The sequence below is a fragment of the Pristis pectinata genome, chromosome 11 (genome assembly GCF_009764475.1).
Source record: "Pristis pectinata isolate sPriPec2 chromosome 11, sPriPec2.1.pri, whole genome shotgun sequence".
In the NCBI taxonomy this organism is placed as follows: domain Eukaryota; kingdom Metazoa; phylum Chordata; class Chondrichthyes; order Rhinopristiformes; family Pristidae; genus Pristis; species Pristis pectinata.
The window spans coordinates 2,831,336-2,857,098 of NC_067415.1; the positions used below are offsets into that span (position 1 = coordinate 2,831,336).

Genomic DNA, 25,763 nt, shown 5'->3' on the forward strand with positions numbered 1-25,763 from the left:
GTCTGAGTACCTTTTTCTCATTCACTTGTTACAATACTGGAGTACAGAGGGTAAATTAAACTGACAAAGTACTTTATTGATGCAAGGGACTGGCAGAGAGCCAGGACAGCATTTATAATATGTGTGTACTCCCACACATTGAGAAAACTTGTGCCAAGTTCTACCCTAAGGCAGACCTACAGCACGGGGCAGTTGTCTTTCAACTGAGGTTCTTAAAGTGGTCCCTGCTTTAATAATGAAAATTGGATAGGCTAAGTCTTTTTCCCAGGGTAGAGAAACTGGAGGATGTGCATTTAAGGTGAGAGGGGGTAAGTTTAAAGGAGATTAGCAGGGCAAGTATTTTACACAGAGGGTGGTGGGTGCCTAATGTGCTGCCAGGTGTGGTGGTGGAGGCGGACACAATAGACATGGATATGCAGGGAGTGGAGGGATACGGACCATGTGCAGGCAGAAGGGATTAGTTTAATTTGGCATCGAGTTCAGCACAGACATTGTGGGCCAAAGGGCCTGTTCCTGTGCTGTACTGTTGTACATTAAAATAGGAATAATTTGAACCAAATAATTGTCTGGTGCCTTCAACTAGCACAAAGTATCTTCTAGAAACACAAGAGGCCGCAGATGCTGGAATCTGGAGCAAAAAACAAACTGCTAGAAGAGCTCAGCAAGTCAGGCAGCACCTGTGGAGGGGAGGGGAAGGGGTGACCGACGTTTTGGGTCAAGACCCTGCATCAGGACTGAGAGCGGAGAGCAGATATGGTATATAGAGGGGAGGGGAGGGGTGAGACGGGATGGGAGGTGATAGGTGGATCGAGGAGGGGTGAAGGATGATGGGCAGGGGCCGGGTAGGGGAGTGGGAAGAGGAGGAGTTGGGAGACGGAGGCTGGAGGTTGATAGGTGGAGGCAGACAAGGAAAAGAAAGGGTTGATGAGCTGGGAGTGCAGACGGTGGAAGGTGATGAGCAGGAACACAAAGGCTACCAGTGCTGGGACCTGATCAGTAAGGAAGGGGATGACGGGAGCCACCAGGGGAGAGGTGCAGGGCAGGTGGGGGAGGAGATCTGGTGGGTGAATTGTGTGGGTCCCTCCCTTCTCTACTTCCTCCAGTGCTAGTACAGGGGCTCCCTGGGTTATGGAATGACTTGACATATGGAGATTCAACTTTATGCAACTTCTCCCACGCATTTGTCAAGCTTGTAATAAAATTAAAATGTTTCACAGTATTCATCAATGACTGGGTGCAGTATATATTCCAGTGGTTTAATTATGGGTGCTGTTGGGGTGATTGATCAGTGAAATGAAAGAGCTGTAGCAAGTGTATGTAGGGCGACGTGACATGGGTAGCGATAGGCAACAGACATTTCTGACTTACAGAGAAATGGCCTTAAGACAGTTCTCGGGAATGGAACCCTTGTGTAACCCGGGGACTTCCTGTATTCCTTAAATAAGGGGACCAAAACTGTGCTCCGTGTCCCAGGTGTGGCCTCACCAACGCCCTGTAGCATTGGAACAAAACTCCCTGATTTCTAAACTCCAACACTCTTGCAACAAAAGCCAACATGCCACCTCAATCACTTGTCGGACCTGCCTGCTAAGCTTTCGTGATTCATGCAGTAGATCCCTCTGAACATCACTCACTTGTGGTTTCTCTCCATTTATATAATGGCCTGCCTTTGGATTCCTCTTACCTCACACTTTCCCACATTAAATTCCAGCATCTGCAATCTCTTGTGTCTCCAGTTTACTACTCCACTGTGAAGGCATGCCCACTTTGAAGAAGTTCTCCTCTCCGCCAGAGCTCTGTGAGGCCCTCACTCACTAGTATATAGAACATAGAACAGTACAGCACAATACAGGCCTTTCGGCCCACAATGTTGTGCCGACCTTTAAACCTCGCCTAAGACTATCTAACCCCTTCCTCCCACATATCCCTCTATTTTAAATTCCTCCATATGCCTATCTAGTAATCTCTTGAATTTGACCAATGTACCTGCCTCCACCACCACCCCAGGCAGCGCATTCCATGCCTCAACCACTCTCTGGGTAAAAAACCTTCCTCTGATATCTCCCTTGGATTTCCCACCCATTACTTTAAAGCCATGCCCTCTTGTATTGAGCATTGGTGCCCTGGGAAAGAGGCGCTGGCTGTCCACTCTATCTATTCCTCTTAATATTTTGTACACCTCTATCACGTCACCTCTCATGCTCCTCTCCAAAGAGTAAAGCCCCAGCTCCCTTAGTCTCTCCTCATAATCCATACTCTCCAATCCAGGCAGCATCCTGGTAAATCTCCTCTACAACCTTCCTGGGTAGAGACCCAGTGTTGTCTCTACTGATCTTCACCGAGACTCAGTACCACAGCCACGTGATATTGCCCCACCTCAGCTGATTCCACCCAGCCCCTGACTCACCCCTCCCTCTCACCTCTTTATACCAGCTATCTTCCCTCTATCCTCTCAGTCCTGATGCAGGGTTGTGACCTGAAATGTCGACCATCTCTCTGCCTCCACAGATGCTGCTTGACCTGCTGAGAACCTCCAGCAGTTTTTTGCTGATTACTTTTGAGCATTGTAACTTGAAACCAGTGGTCTCTCGTGATGTTAATGGCAGTTGGGCTGAAAGGACTCTGTCTTTTCCCTGATATCCCTTCAATTGAAATTGGAATTGGGTTATTATTGTAGCATGTACCGAGGTACAATGAAAAACTTTGTTTTGCATACCATCCATACAGATCATTTCAGAACGTAAGTCCATTGAGGTAGAACAAGGGAAAAACAATAACAGAATGCAGAATAAAGTGTCACAGTTACAGAGAAAGTGCAGTGCAGACAGGCAATAAGGTGCAAAGTCATAATGAGGTAGATTGTGAGATCAGGAGTTCACCTTATCATACTAGGGAACTGTTCAATAGTCTTATAACAGTGGGATAGATGTTGTCCTTGAGCCTGGTGGTACGTGCTTTCAGGCTTTTGTGTATTCTGCCCAATGGGGCAGGGGGGTGGGTGGAGAAGAGAGAATGTCTGGGGTGGGTGGGGTCTTTGATTATCCTGGCTGCTTTACTGAGGCAGCAGGAAGTGTAGACAGAGTCCGTGGAGAGGAGGCTGGTTTCGGTGATGTGCTGGGCTGTGTCCACAACTCTCTGCAGTTTCTTGCAGTCTCGGGCAGAGCAGTTGCCATACCAAGCCGTGATGCATCCGGATGGGATGGCTTCTATGGTGCATTGATAAAAAATTGGTGAGGGTCAATAGGGACATGGCAAATTTCTTTAGCCTTCTGAGGAAGTAGAGGCACTGGTGAGCTTTCTTGGCCATCGCATCTACATGGTTGGACCAGGACAGGCTATTGGTGATGTTTACATGTAGGAACTTGAAGCTCTCAACCATCTCCACTGATACAGACGGGTGTGTGCTCTGCCCTGCTGATGATCCAGTGAAGGTTGTTCCCCAAGCAGGGAGCGGGGAGGCAAAGACAAAAGAGTTTGACAATAATGATCAAGTCAAGTCGAGTTTGTTGTCACGTGTACAAGTACTGTGAGGTACAATGAAAAACTTGCTTGTAGCAGCGTCACAGGCGCATCAGTACAAACCACACACAGAATATAAATTATACCAATAGTGAAGGAAAAGACTGCAAAACAAAACACTCGTGCAAAACATAAACACGATCAGAGACAAGTCCACAGTAGTGCAAGAGGTGATCTGTAGTGTTCCGCTGCTGAGGTAGGGTTAGGGTTGTGCAGGTCGGTTCAAGGTTTATGTTAAAGTAGACACTCACATTGGGGGAAGTTGGAGTGCCCTGTGGAACTGGCTTATTTTAAGAAAGAAGAGTTTGAAATTTTCAGAGGAACGCTGTAGAGATCTGGTGACACAGTAAAAATGTGTTAGTTCTGAAATAACTAATGACCTTGTGTATCACATATTTGGAAATTGTTTTTGATGACACAGTGGTATGGAACCTCATCCAAGTCATGAAATGAGCTTTGTCTTGTTTTACTGTTAATTTAAGTGTGCAGCTTCTAACCTGGCTGATTATTGGTGCACACTCCACTTTATTTTCCTGCAGTTAGGAGACATTTAGGAGGCTTACCAACTGTTCATGTTGGTTACAGCCGGGAATTGAGAGAAGCTAGAATCCAGGAAGCTTTCACATTTAACACTGGGAAATGTTGGAGGTGCAACTAAATAGTGGAAATGAACAAAAACTTTTTAATATTTGGATATCAAATTATGAGGAGAAAGTAGTTAGATACAGAGTGAAGCTCCCTCTACACTGTCCCATCACACAATCCCGGGGTCAGACGGAGTGAAGCTTCCTCTACACCGTCCCATCACACACTCCTGGGGTCAGACACAGAGTGAAGCTCCCTCTACACTGTCCTGTCACAATCTCTGAGAGACCTTTATGAGATCAGAGCAGTCTGCACTGTGCACCTGATCCATTGAACGAGTCGGACAAAGTTTAAATTACAATCTGCATTCATCAAGCAACTGACCCATCCTGTGGGGCTGTATTGTTTTTCAAGGCTGACTGGGCAGCCTCCAAGGTCCTGAGTCAGAATGTTGTGGATTATGTCCCACTGCAGAGAATTGAGTGCAGCAATGCAAGCAGGCAGTGCTCGGGAGTGCTGCACTGTCTGAGGTGCTGTGTTTAGGGTGAGTCATTAAACTGATGCCCTGTCTGCTCTCTGAGTGGTGATAAAGATGCCAGCAGATTGTTGTGGAGAGGGCTATGTTTGTTGCCCGAACCAACATTGCATTATCTGGTCAGTTGTTAATTATGGAACTTCATGGAAGTGGTTTCTTGCAACATATCCTGAGAACTCCCAGGGGAGGAGCTTGGCTTCCTAGATCTTCTGTCTTTCAGTGCTGGGAACTGTTCTGACCGCTCTCCTGCACTGTTCCTCTGCAGCAAGTGGCAAACACGAAAATTGGAGCAGCACTTACACAGTGTGGTCACTCTGACTCAGTGCTGGGATGTTGCTGGATCAGCACTGAGACTTTAGGTAATGTCACTGACTTCATAGAATCATAGAACAGTACAGCACAATACAGGCCCTTTGGCCCACAATGTTGTGCTGACCTTTAAACCTCACCTAATGCTATCTAACCCCTTCGTATCACATATCCCTCTATTTTAAATTCCTCCGTATGCTTATCTAACAACCTCTTGAATTTGACCAATGTACCTGCCTCCACCACCGCCCCAGGCAGCACATTCCATGCCCCAACCACTCTCTGGGTAAAAAACCTTCCTCTGATATCTCCCTTGAACTTCCCACCCATTACTTTAAAGCCATGCCCTCTTGAGCATTGGTGCCCTGGGAAAGAGGCGCTGGCTGTCCACTCTATCTATTCCTCTTAATATTTTGTACACCTCTATCATGTCTCCTCTCATCCTCCTTCTCTCCAAAGAGTAAAGCCCTAGCTCCCTTAGTCTCTCCTCATAATCCATACTCTCCAAACCAGGCAGCATCCTGGTAAATCTCCTCTGCACCCTCTCCAACGCCTCCACATCCTTCCTTTAATGAGACGACCAGAACTGGACACAGTACTCTAAGTGTGGTCTAACCTGAGTTTTGTAAAGCTGCATCATTACCTTGCGGCTCTTAAACTCGATCCCATGACTTATGAAAGCTAACATCCCATAAGCTTTCCTAACTACCCTATCCACCTGCGAGGCAACTTTCAGTGATCTGTGGATATGAACCCCCAGATCCCTCTGCTCCTCCACACTGCCCAGAATCCTGCCATTTACCTTGTACTCCACCTTGGAGTTTGTCCTTCCAAAGTGTACCACCTCACACTTCTCCGGATTGAACGCCACCTGCCACTTCTCAGCCCAGCTCTGCATCTTATCAATGTCCCTCTGCAATCTTCAACAATCCTCTACGCTATCCACAACACCACCAACCTTTGTGTCATCTGCAAACTTGCCAACCCAGCCTTCCACCCCCTCATCTAAGTCATTAATAAAAATCACAAAAAGTAGAGGTCCCAGAACCGATCCCTGTGGGACACCACTAGTCACAGCCCTCCAATCCGAATGCACTCCCTCCACCACAACCCTCTGCTTTCTACAGGCAAGCCAATTCTGAATCCATATGGCCAAGACTCCCTGGATCCCATGCCCTCTGATCTTCTTAAGAAGCCTACCATGTGGAACCTTGTCAAATGCGTTACTAAAATCCATGTGGACCACATCTACTGCACTACCCTCATCAATCTGCCTGGTCACCTCCTCAAAGAACACTATTAGGCTTGTGAGACATAATCTGCCCTTCACAAAGCCATGCTGGCTGTCCCTGATCAGACCATGATTCTCTAGATGCCCATAGATCCTATGTCGAAGAATCCTTTCTAACAGCTTGCCCACCACAGACATAAGGCTCACTGGTCTGTAATTCCCTGGACTATCCCTACTACCTTTTTTGAATAAGGGGACAACATTTGCCACCCTCCAATCCTCCAGTACCATTCCCGTGGACAATAAGGACTCAAAGATCTAGCCAACGGTTCAGCAATCTCCTCCTTCATCTTGCGGAGCAGCCTGGGGAATATTCAGTCATCTCTGATGCTGTTGCACGTTTCCTGCTGTGTGATACCTGTGTTTATGATTGTCTCTGTGTGTGTCCTCCACCTTCCAAGTGAAGAGTCCCAACCCAAACCGTTGGCTGTTCATTTCCCTCCACAGATGCTGCCTGACCCGCTGAGTTCCTCCTGCATCTGGTGTGTTGTTCCAGATTCCACCATCAGCTGTACATTGTGTCTGCTGCCATTGTGTCTGTCTTGAACGCATTTAACACTCTGCTGACAGCAGTGGCTGATACAACAGTGTATGAAAAGTCGTACCACAGAGCAGCATTGTTTTATTGTCACGTGTACCGAGATAGAGCGAAAAGCTTTTGCTTGCATGCCATCCAGACAGATCATTCCGTACAAAAGTACTTTGAGGTAGTACAAATGACAACAGGATGCAGTTAACAGAGAAAGTGCAGTGCAGGTAGACAAATAAGGTGCAAGGGCCACAATGAGGTAGATTAGGAGATCAAGAGTTCATCTTTAGTGTATGTGAGGTCTGATAATAGCGGGATAGAAGCTGTCCTTGAGCCTGGTGGTACATGCTCTAAAGCTTTTGTATCTTCTGCCCGATGGGAGGGGGGAGAAGAGAGAATGTCTGGGTGGCTTTGAAGCTGCACTCATGCTTGTGGATACTACACTGCTTCCTTTTATTTGAACAAGTACCAAACCTATGCCAAACACCCTACAATAAATTCTACTATTGCTTTACAAACTACACATGTAACTAATTATTATAGAGATGTCACAGTCATAAACATAACTGGTAACCTACCCATATTCTGATAATCTCAACTCCCTACCCTCACCACATTCTATAGGGGTACTATTGAGAGTGTCCCGACCAGCTGCATCTCTGCCTGGGACGGTAACTGTGACACCTCTGACCGTAAGTGTTTGCAGAGAATTGCAAGTACAGCTGGAAGGATCATTGGAGTACCTCTTCCCTCCATCCTGGACGTCTACAACACACGATGCACACGCAAGGTCTGCAGAATCATAGATGACCCCTCTCATCCCTCCCACGACCTATTTGTCCCACTGCCGTCTGACAAGCGGTACCGGAGCATCCAGGCCAGAACTACTAGACTGTACAACAGTTTTTCCCCCAGGCTGTCAGGCTCCTGAATACCCTGGAGACAGTCTCAGACAAATGCTGTGTCAAAAGCCCTGGTTTGCACAACGGCGTATAGGAACTTTGGCTGCTGCTGAACATGTTTATACAATTAATGCAACACGCTGAGTTCTGTATTTTCTTCGTCCAACTCGGTTTTGCACTAACCCTGCACTAATTTTGTATTCTGTACACACCGTTTTTTGCACTGTTTGTACTTGCACAATTTTTTTTGTCTGTGTTTATTGTATGTCCTCTGTTCTATGTACGTCCTCTGTTGTGTGAGTCTGGGGGAAACGACATTTCGTTCCTCTGTGTGTTTTTACAATAAAGTAACTTGAACTTGAAACTTCCCATCCCTCCAATATCCACTCCCTGTTTTGGTAATCACAATGGTTCACTTCTCCACACACTTTCATAAATGACTAATCTCACATCCTGAAATGCTTTTGTTACCTTGACTGCACATAATTGTACCACATTGTGTGACGTACATTTGTCATAGGGAGGTACAGCAGGGAACCAGGCCCTTCGGCCCACTGAGTCTGTGCCGATCATCAACTTCCAATTTACACTAATCCGACACTATTCCATCTTATTCTCCCCACATTCCCATTGACTCCCCCAGATTCTACCCCTCACCCACACACTAGGGTCAACTTACAGTGGTCAGTTAGCCCACCGACCCTCACATCTTTGGGATGTGGGAGGAAACTGGAGCACCCGAGGGAAACCCACATGGTTAAAGGGAGAACGTAATTGGTTTATTATTGTTGGATGTGCTGAGATACAGTGAGAAGCTTTTGTTTGTGTGCATTCCAGACAGGTCATTCCAAACACTGAGGTAGTAAAAGAAAACAGATTGCAGACTATAGTGTTACAGTTACAGAGAAAGTGCGGTCAGGCAGACAATAAGGTGCAAGAGCCACGACGAAGTAGATTGGGAGATGAAAAGTTCATCTTTTAGCGTATGAGAGGTCAGTTCAAGGGTCTGGTAACAGCAGGGTAGAAGCTGTCCTTGAGCCTGGTGGTACGTGTTCTCAAACTTTTGTATCTTCTGCCTGACGGGAGAAGGGAGAATGACGGGTTCCGAGGTCAGGATCAAACCTGATCTCTGGCGCTGTGAGGCAACAGCTCGACCAGTGATGCCACTGCGTCTCCCTAACATTGATTTTAAACATTGATGGTAACACCCAACTTAGGTTGAACATCTATTAACTTCTACCGTAGTTCCAGTTATATATCCCTGTTTCCAGTATGTCCCTAAATATCATAAATAGAATTATATTATTTTCTCTGCTTCGTAAGGATCCCTTCCTTCATGCTTCTGCTCTCATTTCAACCTCACATCTCTAAGTTGAGTTTACTGTCATATGCAAAAGTCCATGTGTGCACAGGTGCAATGAAAAACTTACCTGCAGCAGCATCACAGGCACAGAGCATCAGATAAGCAGTGTTCACAAGAAAACATAAATTATTCAAAATCATAAAAGAAGGAACACAAAACAATAAAAAACAAAGTAGTGCAAAGTGGTCCCAGTGTTGCTGTACTGAGGCAGTGATTAGGGTTGTGCCGGTCGGTTCAAGAACCGAGTGGTTGAAGGGAAGTAGCTGTTCCTGAACCTGGTGGTGTGGGACTTCAGGCTTCTGTACCTTCTGCCCAATGGGAGCTGGGAGAAGGTGGCACGGCCCGGATGGTGGGGATCTTCGATGATGGGTGTTGCCTTCTTGGGGCAGCACCTCCTGTAGATACTCCTGATGGTGGGGAGGGATGTGCCCCTGATGTATTGGGCAGAGTCCACTACTCTCTGCAGCTTCTTACGTTCCTGCGCATTCGAACTGCCGTCCCAGACGGTGATGCAACCAGTCAGGGTACTTCGAACAGCACATCTGTAGAAGTTTGTTAGAGTGTTCGGTGACAAGCCGAACCTCCTTCACCTCCTAACAAAGTAGAGACTCTGGAGCAGCTGCCTTATGATTGCATTTATGTGCTGGGCCTCCTTCTTCAGCTTCCCACGCACACTGGAACTTTCTTCTTCCACTGACCCTCTGGAAGTTGGAAGGTCATCATCTCTGACCTTTGCCCTCTGGATAATGTCCAGTGCACACCCGTCTCGTCTCCAACCTTTCCTGCTGCACTTTGGCTTTGCTGTACTGAGCTGGTTCAGTAAGTCCAGACTTAGTGTGACACCACTCTTAGGACCATTGGGACCTCCAAATCACCACCACATGACAATACTCCCTGCTCACCAGAGCTCACTCATAAAATATATGAGCAGAATTAGGCCATTCGGCCCATCAAGTCTGCTCCACCATTCAATCATGGCTGATTTTTCTCAACCCCATTCTCCCACCTTCTCCCCTTAACCCCCTTACCAATCAAGAACCTATCAATATCTGCCTGATGCACCCAATGACTTGGCCTCCACAGCCGTCTGTGGCAATGAATTCCACAGATTCACCACCCTCTGGCTGAAGAAATTCCTCCTCATCTTAGTCCTAAAGGGGCGTCCCTTTATTCTGAGGCTGTACCCTCAGATCCTGGACTCTCCCACTGATGGAAACTCCTCTCCACGTCCATCCTTTCAGTATTCAGTAGGTTACAAGTAACAAATGGGTGGTTGATGATCGGCAGGGACTCGATGGGCTGAAGGGCTGAAGTGCTGTATCTCTTTGTGACTCTATAACTCTGATTAAGAGACCTACCAGGCTCTTTCCCGATGCCTGTCCGGTATCACCCAGCACCGCAGGAGCTGTGGGCTTGATGGAGGTGACCTCGCTATAAAACCTTCCTTCCTCATCAACGCAGTGTCACAGCTGCCACCCCAGATTCAGGGAGCCAGCTGGGTTGTATCATCTAATAGAATCTTGGGCTGCACACAGCCTCACAGCTCCAGTGACCTCTGGCACTGTCTGTGTGGAGTCTGCACGTTCTCCCTGTGACCGCGTGGGTTTCTCCCGGGTGGTCCAGTTTCCTCCCACATCCCATCAACCTGCAGGTTGGTGGGTTAATTGGCGTTGTGTCCCTGCTAACAGTTCCCCTCCACCCCAGTGCAGTGTGTTTTTTCTGTAGCCCCGGGCATCTGAGACCAGGTGGTTTGTGTGATGGTCCTGGTTTGTTCCCCCCACCTCTTGGAACCAGGTGACTCCTGATCTCACTCGATCTGACCTATTTCCAGTCAAGCCTGCCTGTGGTCTCCACATGACTCCGTTATAGAGAGGGGGCCTTCAAGGCTCAACCATCTCAGAGGGCTGGCTTTCTATTGGTCCCTCAGTCTCAAGGCTTGGCAGAGACTGCCTCGGACTTTTGATGACATCTTTTCCATACACTGAGAATTCTGCTGTGAACTCCATCCCCAAACAGCTATACCTGGGCTCTCTCTCTCTAAGTGATCCCAGGATACCATCGGGCAGGAGATACAGAAGGCTGAAGTCCCACACCACCAGCTTCGGGAACAGCTACTTCCCTTCAACCATTCGGTTCTTGAACCAACCGGCACAACCCTAATCACTGCCTCAGTATAGCAACACTGGGACCACTTTGATCACTTTGCACTAAAATGGACTTTTATTTTGTTCGAATTGTGTTCTTTCTTGTAAAAATTGTGTATAATTTGTGTTTAATTTATGTTTTCCTTGTGAATGCTGCTTATGTGATGCTATGTGCCTGTGATGCTGCTGCAAGTAAGTTTTTCATTGCATCTGTGCACACATGGACCTGTGCATATGGCAATAAACTTGACCTTGACTTTGGTATTTGACCTTGAGAAGGTCCGAATCTTGCATCAGCCTGACGACACCTTGGCCAGCCAAATCTTCTGGCCCCTACATGTCCTTACTGAACTTTCAACTCACACGAGACACTGGGTAGAAGCGTGCCTGCAAGGTCTTTATAGAATGCACCCAGGATCTTCTCCGTGGCTCTGTGGTTCCTAGGTTACATGAGTCATGTGGCACCACCTTTGCATGTTTGGCTGTGTTTCTGACCTGTGGCCTCCCCTGGGAACTCAGTGCTATCGTGGGCTGTCAGGAACATCTCTGTTCCTTCCACTTGTGCAGCGACAGGCTGATACTACTTGTTCTTCTCCCACTCATCGGCACATCTGCCACTTTGGCTGCCTGCCATTGTGACTGCTCGACCGAGAGATTTCTGTTCTCCGTTCTCTCACTGACGACCACAGGGAGGCTCCTCCTGGGAGCAGCAGCTCACCTTCCTGGTGTCCAAAGGCTTTATTTTCTTGCTGTTCATGAAGGAAGGATAGAGATGCCAACAAACAGCCTTCACTGGAGGCAGTCAGTACTTGACTAACAGCAGTGGCTGGTACAACAATGCATCAAAAGTCATATCATCCGCATCGTCTTAAAGGTACACTCACAATTAAATAAACTACACTATTGAGTGGAGTTCAGGTCTCCCAGCTATAGGAAGGATGTCATTAAGCTGGAGAGGGTGCAGAAGGGATTCACAAAGATGTTGCCGGGACTGGAGGGCTTGAGTTATAAGGAGAGACTTGGGACAGTTACCTGTCCTCATCGCTCCTTCTGAAATTTGGAGTCAAATATTGTTCGGGAAAGCTCTTGTGAAGCATCTTACAATGTTTTGTTGGATTAACAGTGCTTTAAAAATGCACAATGATATCATTGCCATCAGGAACATCTCTGCCCCTTCCAAATGATGTATGCCTTTCCAGGGTCTATCCACAGTCCTTCTGCACACACAGTGCATACACAGCACCTAAACTTGTGTCATGTAGTTAGTTCCTCAGACTGGAAGGACTCTGCCCTGTTCCTCTTTCACAAGCCTGTGAGATGATTGCAAGCTGAGTTTTCCAACTGTTGTTGAAGAGAGATCAGCCTGTGACTGGAAGACTGACACAAGAAAAACGGCATGAGATTCGGGGGCAGAGGGGGATAGTGAGAGGGATCATTGTCTCCGACTTGTTGATGCTGAGGTATGTGAAATACACCCTGAACTGACAGGATGGCTTGTGAAATGAAATCTCTCTTGCAGAGTGTTAGCCTGGTGCAGGAAACATCTGTTGGCGTACACTGCAGTCTCTCTGAAGTGGCAGGGTAGCTGTGAGTGATGTGTCAGTTGCTCCCCTTCAGGAGACACGAGAGATGCTGGAATCTGGAGCAACACACAAAATGCTGAAGGGACCCGACGGGTCATGTCCTGGTCTCAACCCAAAACGTCGACTGTCCATTTTCCTCCACAGATACTGCCTGACCCGCTGAGTTCCTCCAGCAGTTTGTGTGTAGCTGCCTTTAAGGAGCTGATAAATTGGTTTATTATTGTCATATGTACTGAGGTACAGCTCAGCACATCACGGACACCAGCCTCCCCTCCATGGACTCTGTCTACACTTCTCGCTGCCTCGGTAAAGCAGCCAGAATAATCAAAGACCTCACCCACCCCGGTCATTCTCTCTTCTCCCCCCTCCCATCAGGCAGAAGATACAAAAGCCTGAAAGCACGTACCACCAGGCTCAAGGACAACTTCTATCCCACTGTTATAAGACTAGTCCCCTAGTACGATAAGATGGATTCTTGACCTCACAATCTAACTCGTTATGACCTTGCACCTTATAGTCTGCCTGCACTGCACTTTCTCTGTAACTGTAACACTTTATTCTACATTCTGTTATTGTTTTCCCTTGTACTAGCTCAACGCACTGTTGTAATGAATTGATCTGTACGAATGGTGTGCAAGACAAGTTTTCCACTGTACCTCAGTACAAGTGACAATAATAAAATTCCAATTCCAAAACTTTGTTTTGCATGCCAGGGGGCAAACAGTCAGCAGGTCAGTCAGCACCTGTGGAGAGAGGGGCAGGCAACCTTCCAGGTCAGTAACCTTTCGTAGAACTGTGATGAGACGGTGGTTTATCAGAATGTGTATTGTCTCAGAGGGTGGTGACTCTCTGGAACTCTTTGCCCCCGAGGGTGGTGGGGGCCGGATCATTGGATATATTAATGGTGGAGATTGATAAATATTTGAAAAATCGAGGAATTGAGGGTAGTGGGAAACTAGCACAGAAGAGGAGTTGAGGCCAGCGTAGATCAGCCGTGGTCATGTTGAATGGTGGGACAGGGTTGAGGGACTGAGTGGCCTCCTCCTGCTCCTGTTCTCTTGGGTTCCTGTGTTGCATGCACTTTTTTTTGAGAATGTGCATGTGCATGCTTGCGTGTGTGTGTGTGTGTGTGGTGCTCTGTGTATGGTTCATGTGTGTTTGTGTTATCCATCTGTGTGCATGTGTGGTTCATCTGTGTTTGTTCATGTGTGGTCTATGTATGTGTGGTTCGTTTCATAGAATAGAATCATAGAACAGTATAGAACAATACAGGCCCTTCGGCCCACAATGTTGTGCCAACCTTTAAACCTCGCCTAAGACTATCTAACCCCTTCATCCCACATATCCCTCTATTTTAAGTTCCTCCATAGCCTATCTAGTAATCTCTTGAATTTGACCAATGTACCTGCCTCCACCACCGCCCCGGACAGTACATTCCATGCCCCAACCACTCTCTGGGTGAAAAACCTCCCTCTGACATCTCCCTTGAACTTCCCACCCATTACTTTAAAGTCATGCTCTCTTGTATTTGTTCATGTCTGTATGTGTGGTTTGTGTGTGTGGGGTGCTCTGTGTATTTCTGTACATATTTCTGCATATATTTCTGCATGTGCATTTTCTTGTATACCTGTTTCTGCATGTTTGCACACGTGTGTGCTTCAGGTCAGCATCCTTGTGTGTCGGTGAGAACGTCATACAGTCTAGTCTCAGGTGTGAGTGGTTGGCGGATTAGGGGAGGACACCTGGGTGTTTAACGCGCACAGTCACGGAACCAGTCAGACTGATGCTCAGCACAGTGTCTGTGCCCTTGGGACACGGGCTGAGAAGAGGTTCCCATAGCCCATGGAGAGAGATGACACTAGAAGCCTGGATCAGGTGAAGCTCCGCCCACTCTCCCAGATAACAGATCCCATGCCCATTATTTGGAAGATCCGGGGAGTTGTCACCCGGATCCTGGGCTCAATATTTATCCCTCTCCCAACGTTCCTTAGATGGGACATCTGTCGTTACTGCAGTGCTATTTGTGGGATCTTGCTGTGTGCAAGATAGAGTTTCCTTCATTGCAAAAGGGACTGCAGGTCAGGAACTTTCCCCTCCTTCCCCTGTTCCCCTCCTCTCTCCCACCCCTCCTCTCCACCCTCACCCATCCCCTCCCTCTCCTCCTCTCCCCTTGCACACCCAGGCTAATGGAATGGGTGCAGGATGCAAAGGGGGGTAAATATTGTACTCTGCCCCACTATAATGTCGGCATTTCAAAGAGTGAGGGACTGTCTACGAGCAGCAGGTCAGGCCAAGCTCTCAGTTCAAGTCCCGGGCAGTTCCTGATTGCCCCCGCCAATTCTCAGACAACATCAACTCTGTTTCTCTTCCCACAGATGCAGCCTGACCTGATGAGTATTTCCAGCATCGGCAGTTTTTGTTTGATGTTCAGTTTTTAAAATTTAAAATGTTACGGCGGCACAGTAGTGTAGCGGTTAGCGTAACGCTATCACAGCGCCAGCGACCCGGGTTCAATTCTCCCCGCGTCTGCGCGGGTTTCCTCCGGGTGCTCCGGTTTCCTCCCACATTCCAAAGACGTACGGGTTAGGAAGTTGTGGGCATGCTATGTTGGCGCCGGAAGCGTGGTGACGCTTGCGGGCTGCCCCCAGAACTCTCTCAGTAACGCAAAAAGATGCATTTCGATGTACATGTGACTAATAAATAAATATCTACAATATCTTTACTCTCAGGATAATACTCCGCCTCTGGCAAGCCCAGCATTGACTGCCCCTCCTTAATTATCCCGGGACTGAGTCAATCGCATGGGAAGTGTCTGGAGTTGCATTTGATCAGACGGTGAGTGCAACCAACTTCCTGAAGAACCAAACGCTGTACAGATGGCTTTTTGCCACGGCCTTATTGTGTCACTGTTATTAATAGCTGGTTTATTTTAAATCTCCCATTATTAACTGAATCTGAATCATTGATGGTAGAATTTGAACCCAGATGTCTAGGTTGTTGTTCTAGGTCACTGGATTACTGGTACTTTAACCATTAATTGTACATCAGTCTCTGAGAATCTTACACAGAAATGGAAATGCCTGAAGAACTCAACCAGTCAAGTAGCATCTGTGGAGGGGGGTTGTTCCCGGTTCAGCAAACTTTCCTTAAGAAACAAACTGCTGGAGGAACTCAGCGGGTCAGGCAGCATCTGTGGAGGTAGAGGGATGGTCGATGTTTTGAGTCAGGATATTCTGCCTTGGTGGACTCCAATGAACATCGATTTCTCTGATTTCCGGTAACCACTGTTCTCCCTCCACCCACCCCCAACCCCTTGGTTTACCCTCCCCCTGCCCTCTCCATCTGCCCGTCACCTACACACCCCTCTCACCGGTTCCCCTCCCCACCTCCTTCCCTTTATTCCATGGTCCACTGTCCTCTCCTATCAGATTCCATCTTCTTCAGCCATTTGTCAATTCCACCTCTCACCTCCCAGCTTCTTGCATCATTCCCACTCCCCCCCCCCCCCACCGACTCACCTGCCTATCACCCCCCCCTCACCTGGATACACCTATCACCTTCTCACCCCACCCTTCCCCCACCTCTTTATACCGGCTCTCTCCCCTCTTTCTCTCCAGTCCCGATAAAGGGTCTCGACCCGAAACGTCGACTGTCCATTTCCCTCCACAGATGCTATTTGACCTGCTGAGTTCCTCCAGTGCTTTGTGTGTCGCTCCAGTTTCCAGCATCTGGAGGCTCTTGTGTCTTCCTTGGAACTTGTTTGGATAAAGGTGTAACGGGGATATCTGCCAGCTTCTGGTCAGGAAAGCACACGCTCAAAAGAATCAGGGTAACATGTTTGCCTCAGCAGTAAATCTGGCATTTAGAGAGTGGTGCTGACTAACAACCACTGAAATTTGTTATCAGGAGCCAGCTCTTGGATTCTGAGACACAAGAGATTCTGTAGATGTTGGAATCTGGAGCAACACACACAAAGTGCTGGAGGAACTCAGCAGGTCAGGTGGCATCTATGGAGGGAAATAAACAGTGGACGCCTCGGGGTGAGACTCTTCATCAGGACTGGAAAGGAAGAGGGCAGAAGCCAGAATAAGAAGGTGGGGGGAGGGGGAGGAGCGCACGCAGGCAGGGGACAGGTGAGTTCAGGTGAGAGGGGGAGGGTAGGTGGGTGGGGAGGGGAGAAGATGTAATAAGCTGAGAGGTGGTAGGTGCAATAGGCAAAGGGCTGAAGAAGGAGGAATCCGGTAGGAGAGGACAGTGGACCATGGAATAAAGGATGGGGGAGGGGAGGGGAGGGGATGGGCAGGTCTTCTTTCTTTCTTTTCTTTTTCAATCTTTTTATTAGTTTTCAAATTAATACAGATTAATATATCAATGTTTTTGCTTGTAATACAAAGAAATCAGGAGAACAATCATGACGTGGATAATTATAAAGAACAATAAAGTATAAAAAATCTGTAGATCCAACAATCTGTTAGTGATTGAATATAATATAAAAGAAAAAGCTTTATTATAAAATATAAAAAAAAGAAAAAAAAACCCAAAGCAATAAGAAAAACTGTAAACAATATATCAAACCAAACTAAGCTAAAGAAAAAAAAAATTCAAAAAAAACCAGAGAAAAAAAAACTGGACTAAAATTTCACAATAGAAACAGAGCAATATTATGTCATCAACTCCGTTCCTCTAAATTGAAAGGTTATTATAAGGGGATCTATATCTTGTGAAAATATTGAATAAATGGACTCCAAACTTCCTCAAATTGAAGCGAAGGATCGACAGTACCACTCCTAATTTTTTCCAAGTTTAAACATGATATAGTTTGAGAGAACCATTGAAAAGTAGTCGGAGGTATTGGATCCTTCCATTTAAGCAAAATGGATCATTTGGCCAGTAATGTAACAAAGGTAATCATACGGTTAGCGGAGGCAGATAGATGGCCAGATTCTATCCTTGGTAATCCAAAAATTGCAGTGATAGGGTGAGGTTGTAAATCAATCTTCAATACATTTGAAATAATGTTAAAAATATCTTTCCAATATTTTTCCAAAAGAGGACGGGACCAAAACATATGTGTCAAAGAAGCCACATTCGATTTACATCTGTCACATATAGGATTTATATGGTGATAAAAACGAGCTAGCTTATCTTTTGACATATGGGTCCTGTGAACTACCTTAAACTGTATCAAAGAGTGTCTGGCACACATTGAAGATGTAGTAACTCATATATTTTGATGACATAGAAGGAGGCCTTCTGCCCATCACATCTATGCTGGCTCTCAGAGCATTCCAATCAGTCCTTTCTCCCCCTACATTTCCCTGTACTTGATTCCCTCTCACCTGCATATCAACCCTGCCCCATCCCTTTAAATTCTTCCCACCCCCCCACCACACCTGAGGTAATTTAATGACCAATTAACCTACTAACCTGAACATCTTTGGGACGTGGTAGGGAACCTGGGCACCTGGGGAGAAGCTCGGGCAATTACTGAGCATGTGCAAACTTCACAGGGACAGTATTCAAGATCAGGGTGGAACCCAGGATGCTGGATCTGTGTGGCAGTGGCATTAACCACTGTGCCATCATGCACTTGAAGCAGAACAGATTAAGATATTCAGAGATCAACAAAACAGAAATACAGGAAGCAGCATCTGCGGAAAGAGAAACTGATCAATGTTTTGGGTCAGTAACTGTTCCTCATCAGGGGACCCTTCAAGTTCCTAGGAGTGAACATCAGCCTGTCCTGGTCAAATTGCATAGATGCCATGGCATCTTCTTCCAATTTCTGGAATCTGGAATTTTCTTCCAAGTCTCTGTAGGTGTAGATGTCTGGAGTTCACTCTCCCAATCATTCTTAATTTTGTCCAGTGGTTCTGGCAGGTCTTCAAGTCAGGGGAAGGGAGCCACAGGAATAAGGGAAGACAAAGGAGTTGTGGGTGGGGGTGGGGTTACCGGAAGTTCGAGAAATCGATGTTGAGGCCATCAGGTTGGAGACTCCCAAGGCGGAATATGAGGTGTTGTTCCTCCAACCTGCGCCTGGCCTCAATGTGACGGTAGAGGAGGCCGTGGATAGACATGTCAGTGTGGGAGTGGGATATGGAATCGAAGTGGGTGGCCACCGGGAGATCCTGGCTCTTGCGGCAAACGGATTCTGATTCTGAGAAGGTTTGTTGACCTGTAAAGTTCACTGGTTTCTTTTTCCACAGATCCTGTCTGACCTGCCGAGTTCTTCAAGCATTTCTGTTTCTACTTTAGATTCTTGCATCTGTAGTTTTGTTTGCTTACCATTACCATTGAATTTTCTGTGTTCCTTGAAATGAGTTCTTCTGGGCAAGTAATACAACCCCATGGGGGTCGACATCCTCCATTTCCCATCTTTAACCATCTGAAAGACATCCCGATAATTGGAAAATCGCAAACTGTTAATTAAACTCCCCAACCTGCCTTAATAGCGTCAGCCTGCACTTATCTAGAAAAGCAAAAGATTGCAGATGCTTGGAACCTAAATAAAAGCTTGTTAAACTCCTGGAAGTACTCAGCAAGTAAGGTAGCATCTATGAAAAGGGAACCAGAGCTGACGTTTCAGATCTTCAACAACTCTTCGATCTGAAACGTTAATTCTGTGTTTCTCTCCACAGATGCTGCCTGATCTGATGAGTGTTTCTGGTCGCCCCATTACAGGAAGGATGTGGAGGCTTTGGAGAGGGTGCAGAAGAGGTTCACCAGGATGCTGCCTGGATTAGAGGGCATGAGCTATAAGGAGAGGTTGGACAAACTTGGGTTGTTTTTTCTGGAGCGTCGGAGGCTGAGGGGAGACCTGATAGAATTTTATAAAACTATCAGAGGCAGAGATAGGGTAGAGATTCAGAGTCTTTTTCCCAGGGTAGAAATGTCAAATACCAGAGGACGTGCATTTGAGGTGAGAGGGGGAAAGTTTAAAGGAGATGTGTGGGGCAAGTTTTTACACAGAGTGGTGGGTGCCTGGAACGGGCTGCCGGGGTGGTGGTGGAGGCAGATACGATAGTGGCGTTTGAGAGGCTTTTAGATAGACACATGAAAATGCAGTGAATAGAACACAGGACAGTACAGCGCAGTACAGGCCCTTCAGCCCAAGATGTTGTGCTGAACTATATGAACACCTCCTCCACGATCAATCTAACCCTTCCCTCCTGCACAGCCCATATCCCTCCGTTTTTCTTACTTCCATGTGCCTATCTAAGAGCCTTTTAAAGGTTCCTATTGTATCAGCCTCTACAACCACCCCCGGCAGTGCGTTCCAGGCACCCACCACTCTCTGTGTAAAGAACTGACCTCTGACATCTCTCCTAAACATTTCTCCTCTGACCTTAAACGGATATCATCTGGTATTGGCTATTGCCGCCCTAGGGAAAAGGTGCTGGCTGTCCACTCTGTCTATGCCCCTCATAATCTTATACATCCCTATCAAGTCGCTTCTCACCCTCTGTCACTCCAAAGAGAAAAGTCCTAGCTCACTCAACCTTTCCTCATAAGTCATGTTCTCTAATCCAGGCAACATCCTGGTAAATCTCCTCTGTGCCCTCTCTGAAGCTGACCAGAACTGAACACAATACTCCAAGTGTGGTCTGACCAGAGTTCTATAGAGCTGCAGCGTTACCTCGTGGCTCTTGAACTCAATCCTCCAACCAATGAAGGCCAACACACCATATGCCTTCTCAACCACCCTATCAACCTGTGTGGCAACTTTCAGGGGTCTATGGATTTGGACCCCAAGATCCCTCTGTTCCACCAGCTTCCTTCCAAACCCTACATTTCCTCTTCAGGACCTCATCCCTTTTCCTATCTATGTCATTGGTACCAACGTGTACCACGACTTCTGGCTGCTCTCCCTCCCCCTTAAGAACGGAGGGATGTGGATCATGTGCAGACAGAAGAGATTTAGTTTAATTTGGCATCATGTTCAGTGCAGACGTTGTGGGCCGAAGGGCCTGTTCCTGTGCTGTACTGTTCTATGCTCTGTGTCCCAATGATTGGAAAATCACAAACTGTTAAGTAAACTCCCAAAGGTGCCTTAATAGCATCAGCCTGCACTTAGCTTGAAAAGCAAAAGACCGCAGATGTTTGAAACCTAAATAAAAGCTTGTTAAGCTCCTGGAAGCACTCAGCAGGTCAGGTAGCATCTACGAAAAGAGAACCAGAGCTGATGTTTCAGGTTGAAGAGTTGTTGAAGACCTGAAACATTAATCCTGTCTCTGTCTCCACGGATGGTGCCTTATCTGATAAGACTTTCCAATGTTTTCTCCGAGTCTAATCCGTTTATGTGGCAATTTTTAAGATCGTAAATCATGCCCGAGGTTATTTTATAGGAGATTTTATCACATGACAACCCACTTACAGAGCTATTGACACAGGGAACTTGGTCAAACAGGCAGTTGTGAATGAGATTCCAGAAGAGATAAGGGCCAGATTGAACACAAGCAAGAGTGGTGTTGGAGCTTGTCACTTTGATAGTCTGTAGATATTTTCATATCAGGTGGAACATCTGTGGTTGACACGTTCTTGAGCAGAGGGGTCTCTGAGGAAAGCTTGGGAGGAGAAGAGAGATAACATGGTACACTTCACAGCACCCTTGGCCTGAATGTAAACACCTTTTTAACCTTATTTAGGCTTGACTTTGTGTTGTATTTTCAGTCAATGAGGAAGTGCAAAACTGTACAAAATTGGAACTGCAAAATGTGTCACATCAGTTCAGTGTTGGTTAAAGAAAGGGTTGCATTTTTGTAGTGACTGTCATCACCTCGAGACATTCGAAAGCTCCCCATAGCCACTCAAGTGTAGTTCCTGTTGTAATGCAGAACACGGAGCAGCTATTTTTGTCCACAGCAAGATGGCACAAACAGCAGAGACTAGATCTGTTCTCCCGTTGGCGCAGTTTGATGGTTAGCGTATTGTGATCATTTATCTCCTAGTGAGGCCTCATTTTAACGGCCCTGCTATGACGGTACCTCTGGGAGTGGGACTCCATTTGTGGTGGTTCATCTGACAATGTAGCACCCTCTCAGTACTGCCCCTCCTGCGGCGCTCCCCCCTCGCTGCCCCACCCGCGGCATGGCGCTCCCTCAGTACTGCCCCTTTTTTTTATTATATAAACATTTATTCGCTAAAAGCACTACAAAAAGACAACCAGTGTCAATACACGACATCTAATACAGAAAAGAAGAAACTACGCAACGACAGAACTACAGTAGAGAATGCAAACTAATACTAACGAAACACACATGCAACACTGCACCCGCTAATGCAACACTTCAAATAAGAATTGCGTTTGTACCGTCCACGACACGCGATGCCCTGAGGGGCCCACCGAGCGCGGAACTCAGCTAGGGTGCCCATGAAAACCGCGTGCTCCCTCTCTAAGCACACCCGCGCGCGCACGTAAGCACGGAAGATGGGCAGGCAGGCAGACTGGCCAGTACCCTTGGCTGCCCGCCTCAGTACTGCCCCTCCCACAGTGTTCCCTTGGTAGTTGGGATGGGAAGTTCTCTCCCTCTGCTGACTGACTGGGTGAAACGTGTTTTGACTGGAGGGCTGGTTGCTCAGTTAATCAGAGCCCTGATTTTTAATATTTTCATCCCGATCCGTAAACCTGTCCCACGAGCAGCGTGAAGGTGCTGGGCACTGCACTCACCGTCTGCACTGTGCATGGGGTTCCTCTGGATCACAGGCGGAGTGCAGCACACGGCCTGTGTGTAGATACTCCGTGTATGAGGGGTTTGTGTATGCATGTTGTGGAACACATGCGCTGTGCGCACACACGACTAGAGTGGACAATGTGGACTGCAGGAATCTGTCACGGAAAAGATTTGATCGGGTCTGAGTCAGTGATGCAATGTGACACCAGCGTGGTTAAATGGTCAGATATAGAGACCCCAGAGACAGCAGACACTGGAATCTGGAGCAACACACAATCTGCTGGAGGAACTCAACGGGTCGAGCAGCGTCTGTGGGGGCAGAGGAATTGTCGACGTTTCGGGTTGAGACTCTGTTACAGGGTTTCAACTTGAAATGTCGACAATTCCTTTCCTCCCACTGATGCTGCTTGACCCGCTGGGTTCCTCCAGCAGGTTGGCCAATGGCTGGGTTTTACTCGTCCACGCACAGTTCTTGCACACCGTTGTTCAAGTTATTGCATCCACACAGAATGTGGTCCTTGACCTACAGAATCAGGTTTATTATCACTGACACATGAAGTGAAATTTGTGTTTTGCGGCAGCAGTACAGTGCAAGGCATAAAGATCTAGAAATTACAAAGATAAATAAGTAGTGCTTAAAAAAGGAATAATGAGGTAGTGTTCATGGGTTCACGGACCGTTCAGAAATCTGATAGCGGAGGGGAAGAAGCTGTTCCTGAATCATTGAGTGTGGGTCCTGTACCTCCTCCCCGATGGTAGTAACGAGAAGAGGGCATGTCCCGGATGGTGAGGGTCCTTAGTGATGGATGCTGCCTTCTTGAGGCACCGCCTCTTGAAGATGTCCTCGATGTGGGGAGGGTTGTGCCCGTGATGGAGCTGGCTGAGTCTACAACCTCTGAAGCCTCTTGCGATCCTGTGCATTGGAGCCTCCACATCAGGCAGTGATGCAACCAGTCAGAATGCTCTCCACCGTACATCTATAGAAATATGCAAGAGCCTTTAGTGACATACCAAATCTTCTCAAATTCTTAACGAAGTAGAGCCACTGGCGTGCCTTCTTCACGATTGCATCATTGTGTTGGGCCCAGGATAGACCCTCTGAGATGTTGACGCCCAGGAACTTGAAGCTGCTCACCCTTTCCACCGCTGACCCCTCAATGAGGACTGGTGTGTGTTCTCCCCACTTCCCCTTCAGGAAGTCCATAATCAGTTCCTTGGTCTTGCTGATGTTGAGTGTGAGGTTGTTGTTGTGACACCACTCAACCTTCTGAGCTGTGTGGAGGACATACAGACAGAGGACTTTATTTGGTCAGGATCCGGATTTCTGCATTGTCCCACCGGACCCAGGAGTGGACACTCTGCCGTTCTGTGGGACCCAGACTCCAACCCGTGAGGATCCTTCTGGGATAAGGAAACAGCCCACGTCAATCCCTCTGCATGTTCTCGGAATGCTCTTCAGCTCTCAACTATAAAGCTCTTTTGCACTGGAGAGTTAATTAAATTCAGCCCCAGAATAAGCCAAACGTGTGACAAGCGATCCTTGAGATTAGCTTACCACACTGCTAAGAATTTCAGTCTTACTGTTACTGTAAAACATTTCCTTATCTGTGGGCTGCTGAGGAGGTTGCACAGGTTTTCTGATCCGTCAGCACTTTTAATGCCTTGAACCACCACCCTTCCCAGCGCTGTAGAGAGGATTGTTTGCTCCTTTGCTCTGTGGGTTTTGTGTGGACTGTTTGGTGGCAGACAAGTAGTCTTGGTCACTGATCTGGGTCCTAGCTGCAGTGGACCAACTAATTGGTAATTGGTTTATTATTGTCACATGTACTGAGGTACAGTGAAAAACTTTGTTTTGCATGCCATCCATACAGATCATTTCATCACATCAGTGCATTGAGATAGTACAAGGGAAAACAATAACAGAGTGCAGAATATAATGTTATAGTTACAGAGAAAGGTGCAAAGCCATGACAAGGTAGATTGTGAGGTCAAGAGTCCATCTTATCGTTCTAGGGGACCATTCAATAATCTTATAACAGCGGGATAGAAGCTGTCCTTGAGCCTGGTGGTACGTGCTTTCAGGCTTTTGTATCTTCTGCCTGATGGGAGGGGGGAGAAGAGAGAGTGTCTGGGGTGGGTGGGGTCCTTGATTATGTTGGCTGGTTTACCGAGGCAGCGAGAAGTGTTAGGTGAGGAAGTGTGAATTGAGAAGGAGGGTTATAGCCGGCTGATCGCTGGGCAGTCAAGCGACCCAGCTACTGATTGGTGCTCTCTCTAACACCTCCATCTGCTCTGATGGAAATAGATTGTGAGTGCAGTGAGACACTAGCTTGTGTAGATGGGTCAGAGATACCAGGCATCCAGGGTCAGAACTTCCTCCAGAGATGAAGCCCAGCTGTCAAAGGAAACAACTGCTCTGTAGATAAGTGTGGGGCAATGTGGCTACAGTGCAAGTCAAGTCAAGTGGGGTTTATTGTCATGTGCCCCAGTACAGTTACTTGAGGTACAGTTACAGTGAAAAACCTGTAGTAGCATCACAGGCACAGAGGTACAGACAACACACACAACATAAATTACACATAAATTATACCAGTGTTGGAAAAAAGACTGCAAAAGCAAGACCTTAGTGCAGAAGAAAACAATCAGAGTAGTCCAAGGTAGTGAAAGAAGTGGTCCGTAGTGTTCAGAATCACATTTATAATCACGGACTTGTATGATATGAAGTTTGTTGGTTTGCGGGAGCAGTACAGTGCAAAGACATAAAAATTACTATAAATTACAAAACCAAGTAGTGCAAAAAAGAAAAGGAATAACGAGGTAGTGTTCATGGGTTCATGGACCGTTCAGAAATCTGATGGCGGAGGGGAAGAAGCTGTTCCTGAATCATTGAGTGTGGGTCTTTGGGCTCCTGTACCACCTCCCTGATGGTAGTGACGAGAAGAGGGATGTCCCGGGTGGTGAGGGTCCTTAGTGATGGATGCCACCTTTTTGAGGCACTGCCCCTTGAAGATGTCTTCAATGGCGAGGAGGGTTGTGCCCGTAATGGAGCTGGCTGAGTCTACAACCCTCTGCAGCCTCTTGCAATCCTGTGCATTGGAGCCTCCACACCAGGCGGTGATGTAACCAGTCAGGATTTTCTCCACCGTATATCCATAGAAATTTGTAAGAATCTTTGGTGACACACTGAACCTCCTCAAACTCCTAACAAAGTAGAACCACTGGTGTGCCTTTTTTGTGATTGCATCAATGTGTTGGGGCCAGGATAGATCCTCTGAGATATTGACCTTCTGTTGCTGAGGCAGTGATTAGGGTTGTGCCGGTTGGTTCAAGAA

General features: G+C 47.1%; 1 protein-coding gene across 4 annotated transcripts in view; it reads left to right on the plus strand.

Annotated features, from left to right (window-relative positions):
• Positions 1–25,763, plus strand: part of LOC127575716 (arf-GAP with Rho-GAP domain, ANK repeat and PH domain-containing protein 1-like) — a 119,267-nt gene that overhangs the window by 39,234 nt on the left and 54,270 nt on the right. For 2 of the 4 annotated variants that reach the window (XM_052025713.1, XM_052025716.1), the window contains exon 2: positions 15,490–15,595. The exons of 1 other annotated variant lie outside the window; for it this stretch is intronic. The gene's annotated coding sequence lies outside the window, so the exon portion shown is untranslated. Of the gene's footprint in view, positions 1–12,500; positions 12,638–15,489; positions 15,596–25,763 lie in introns of those variants that run through there. One more of the 4 variants, XM_052025714.1, reaches the window with a different exon arrangement.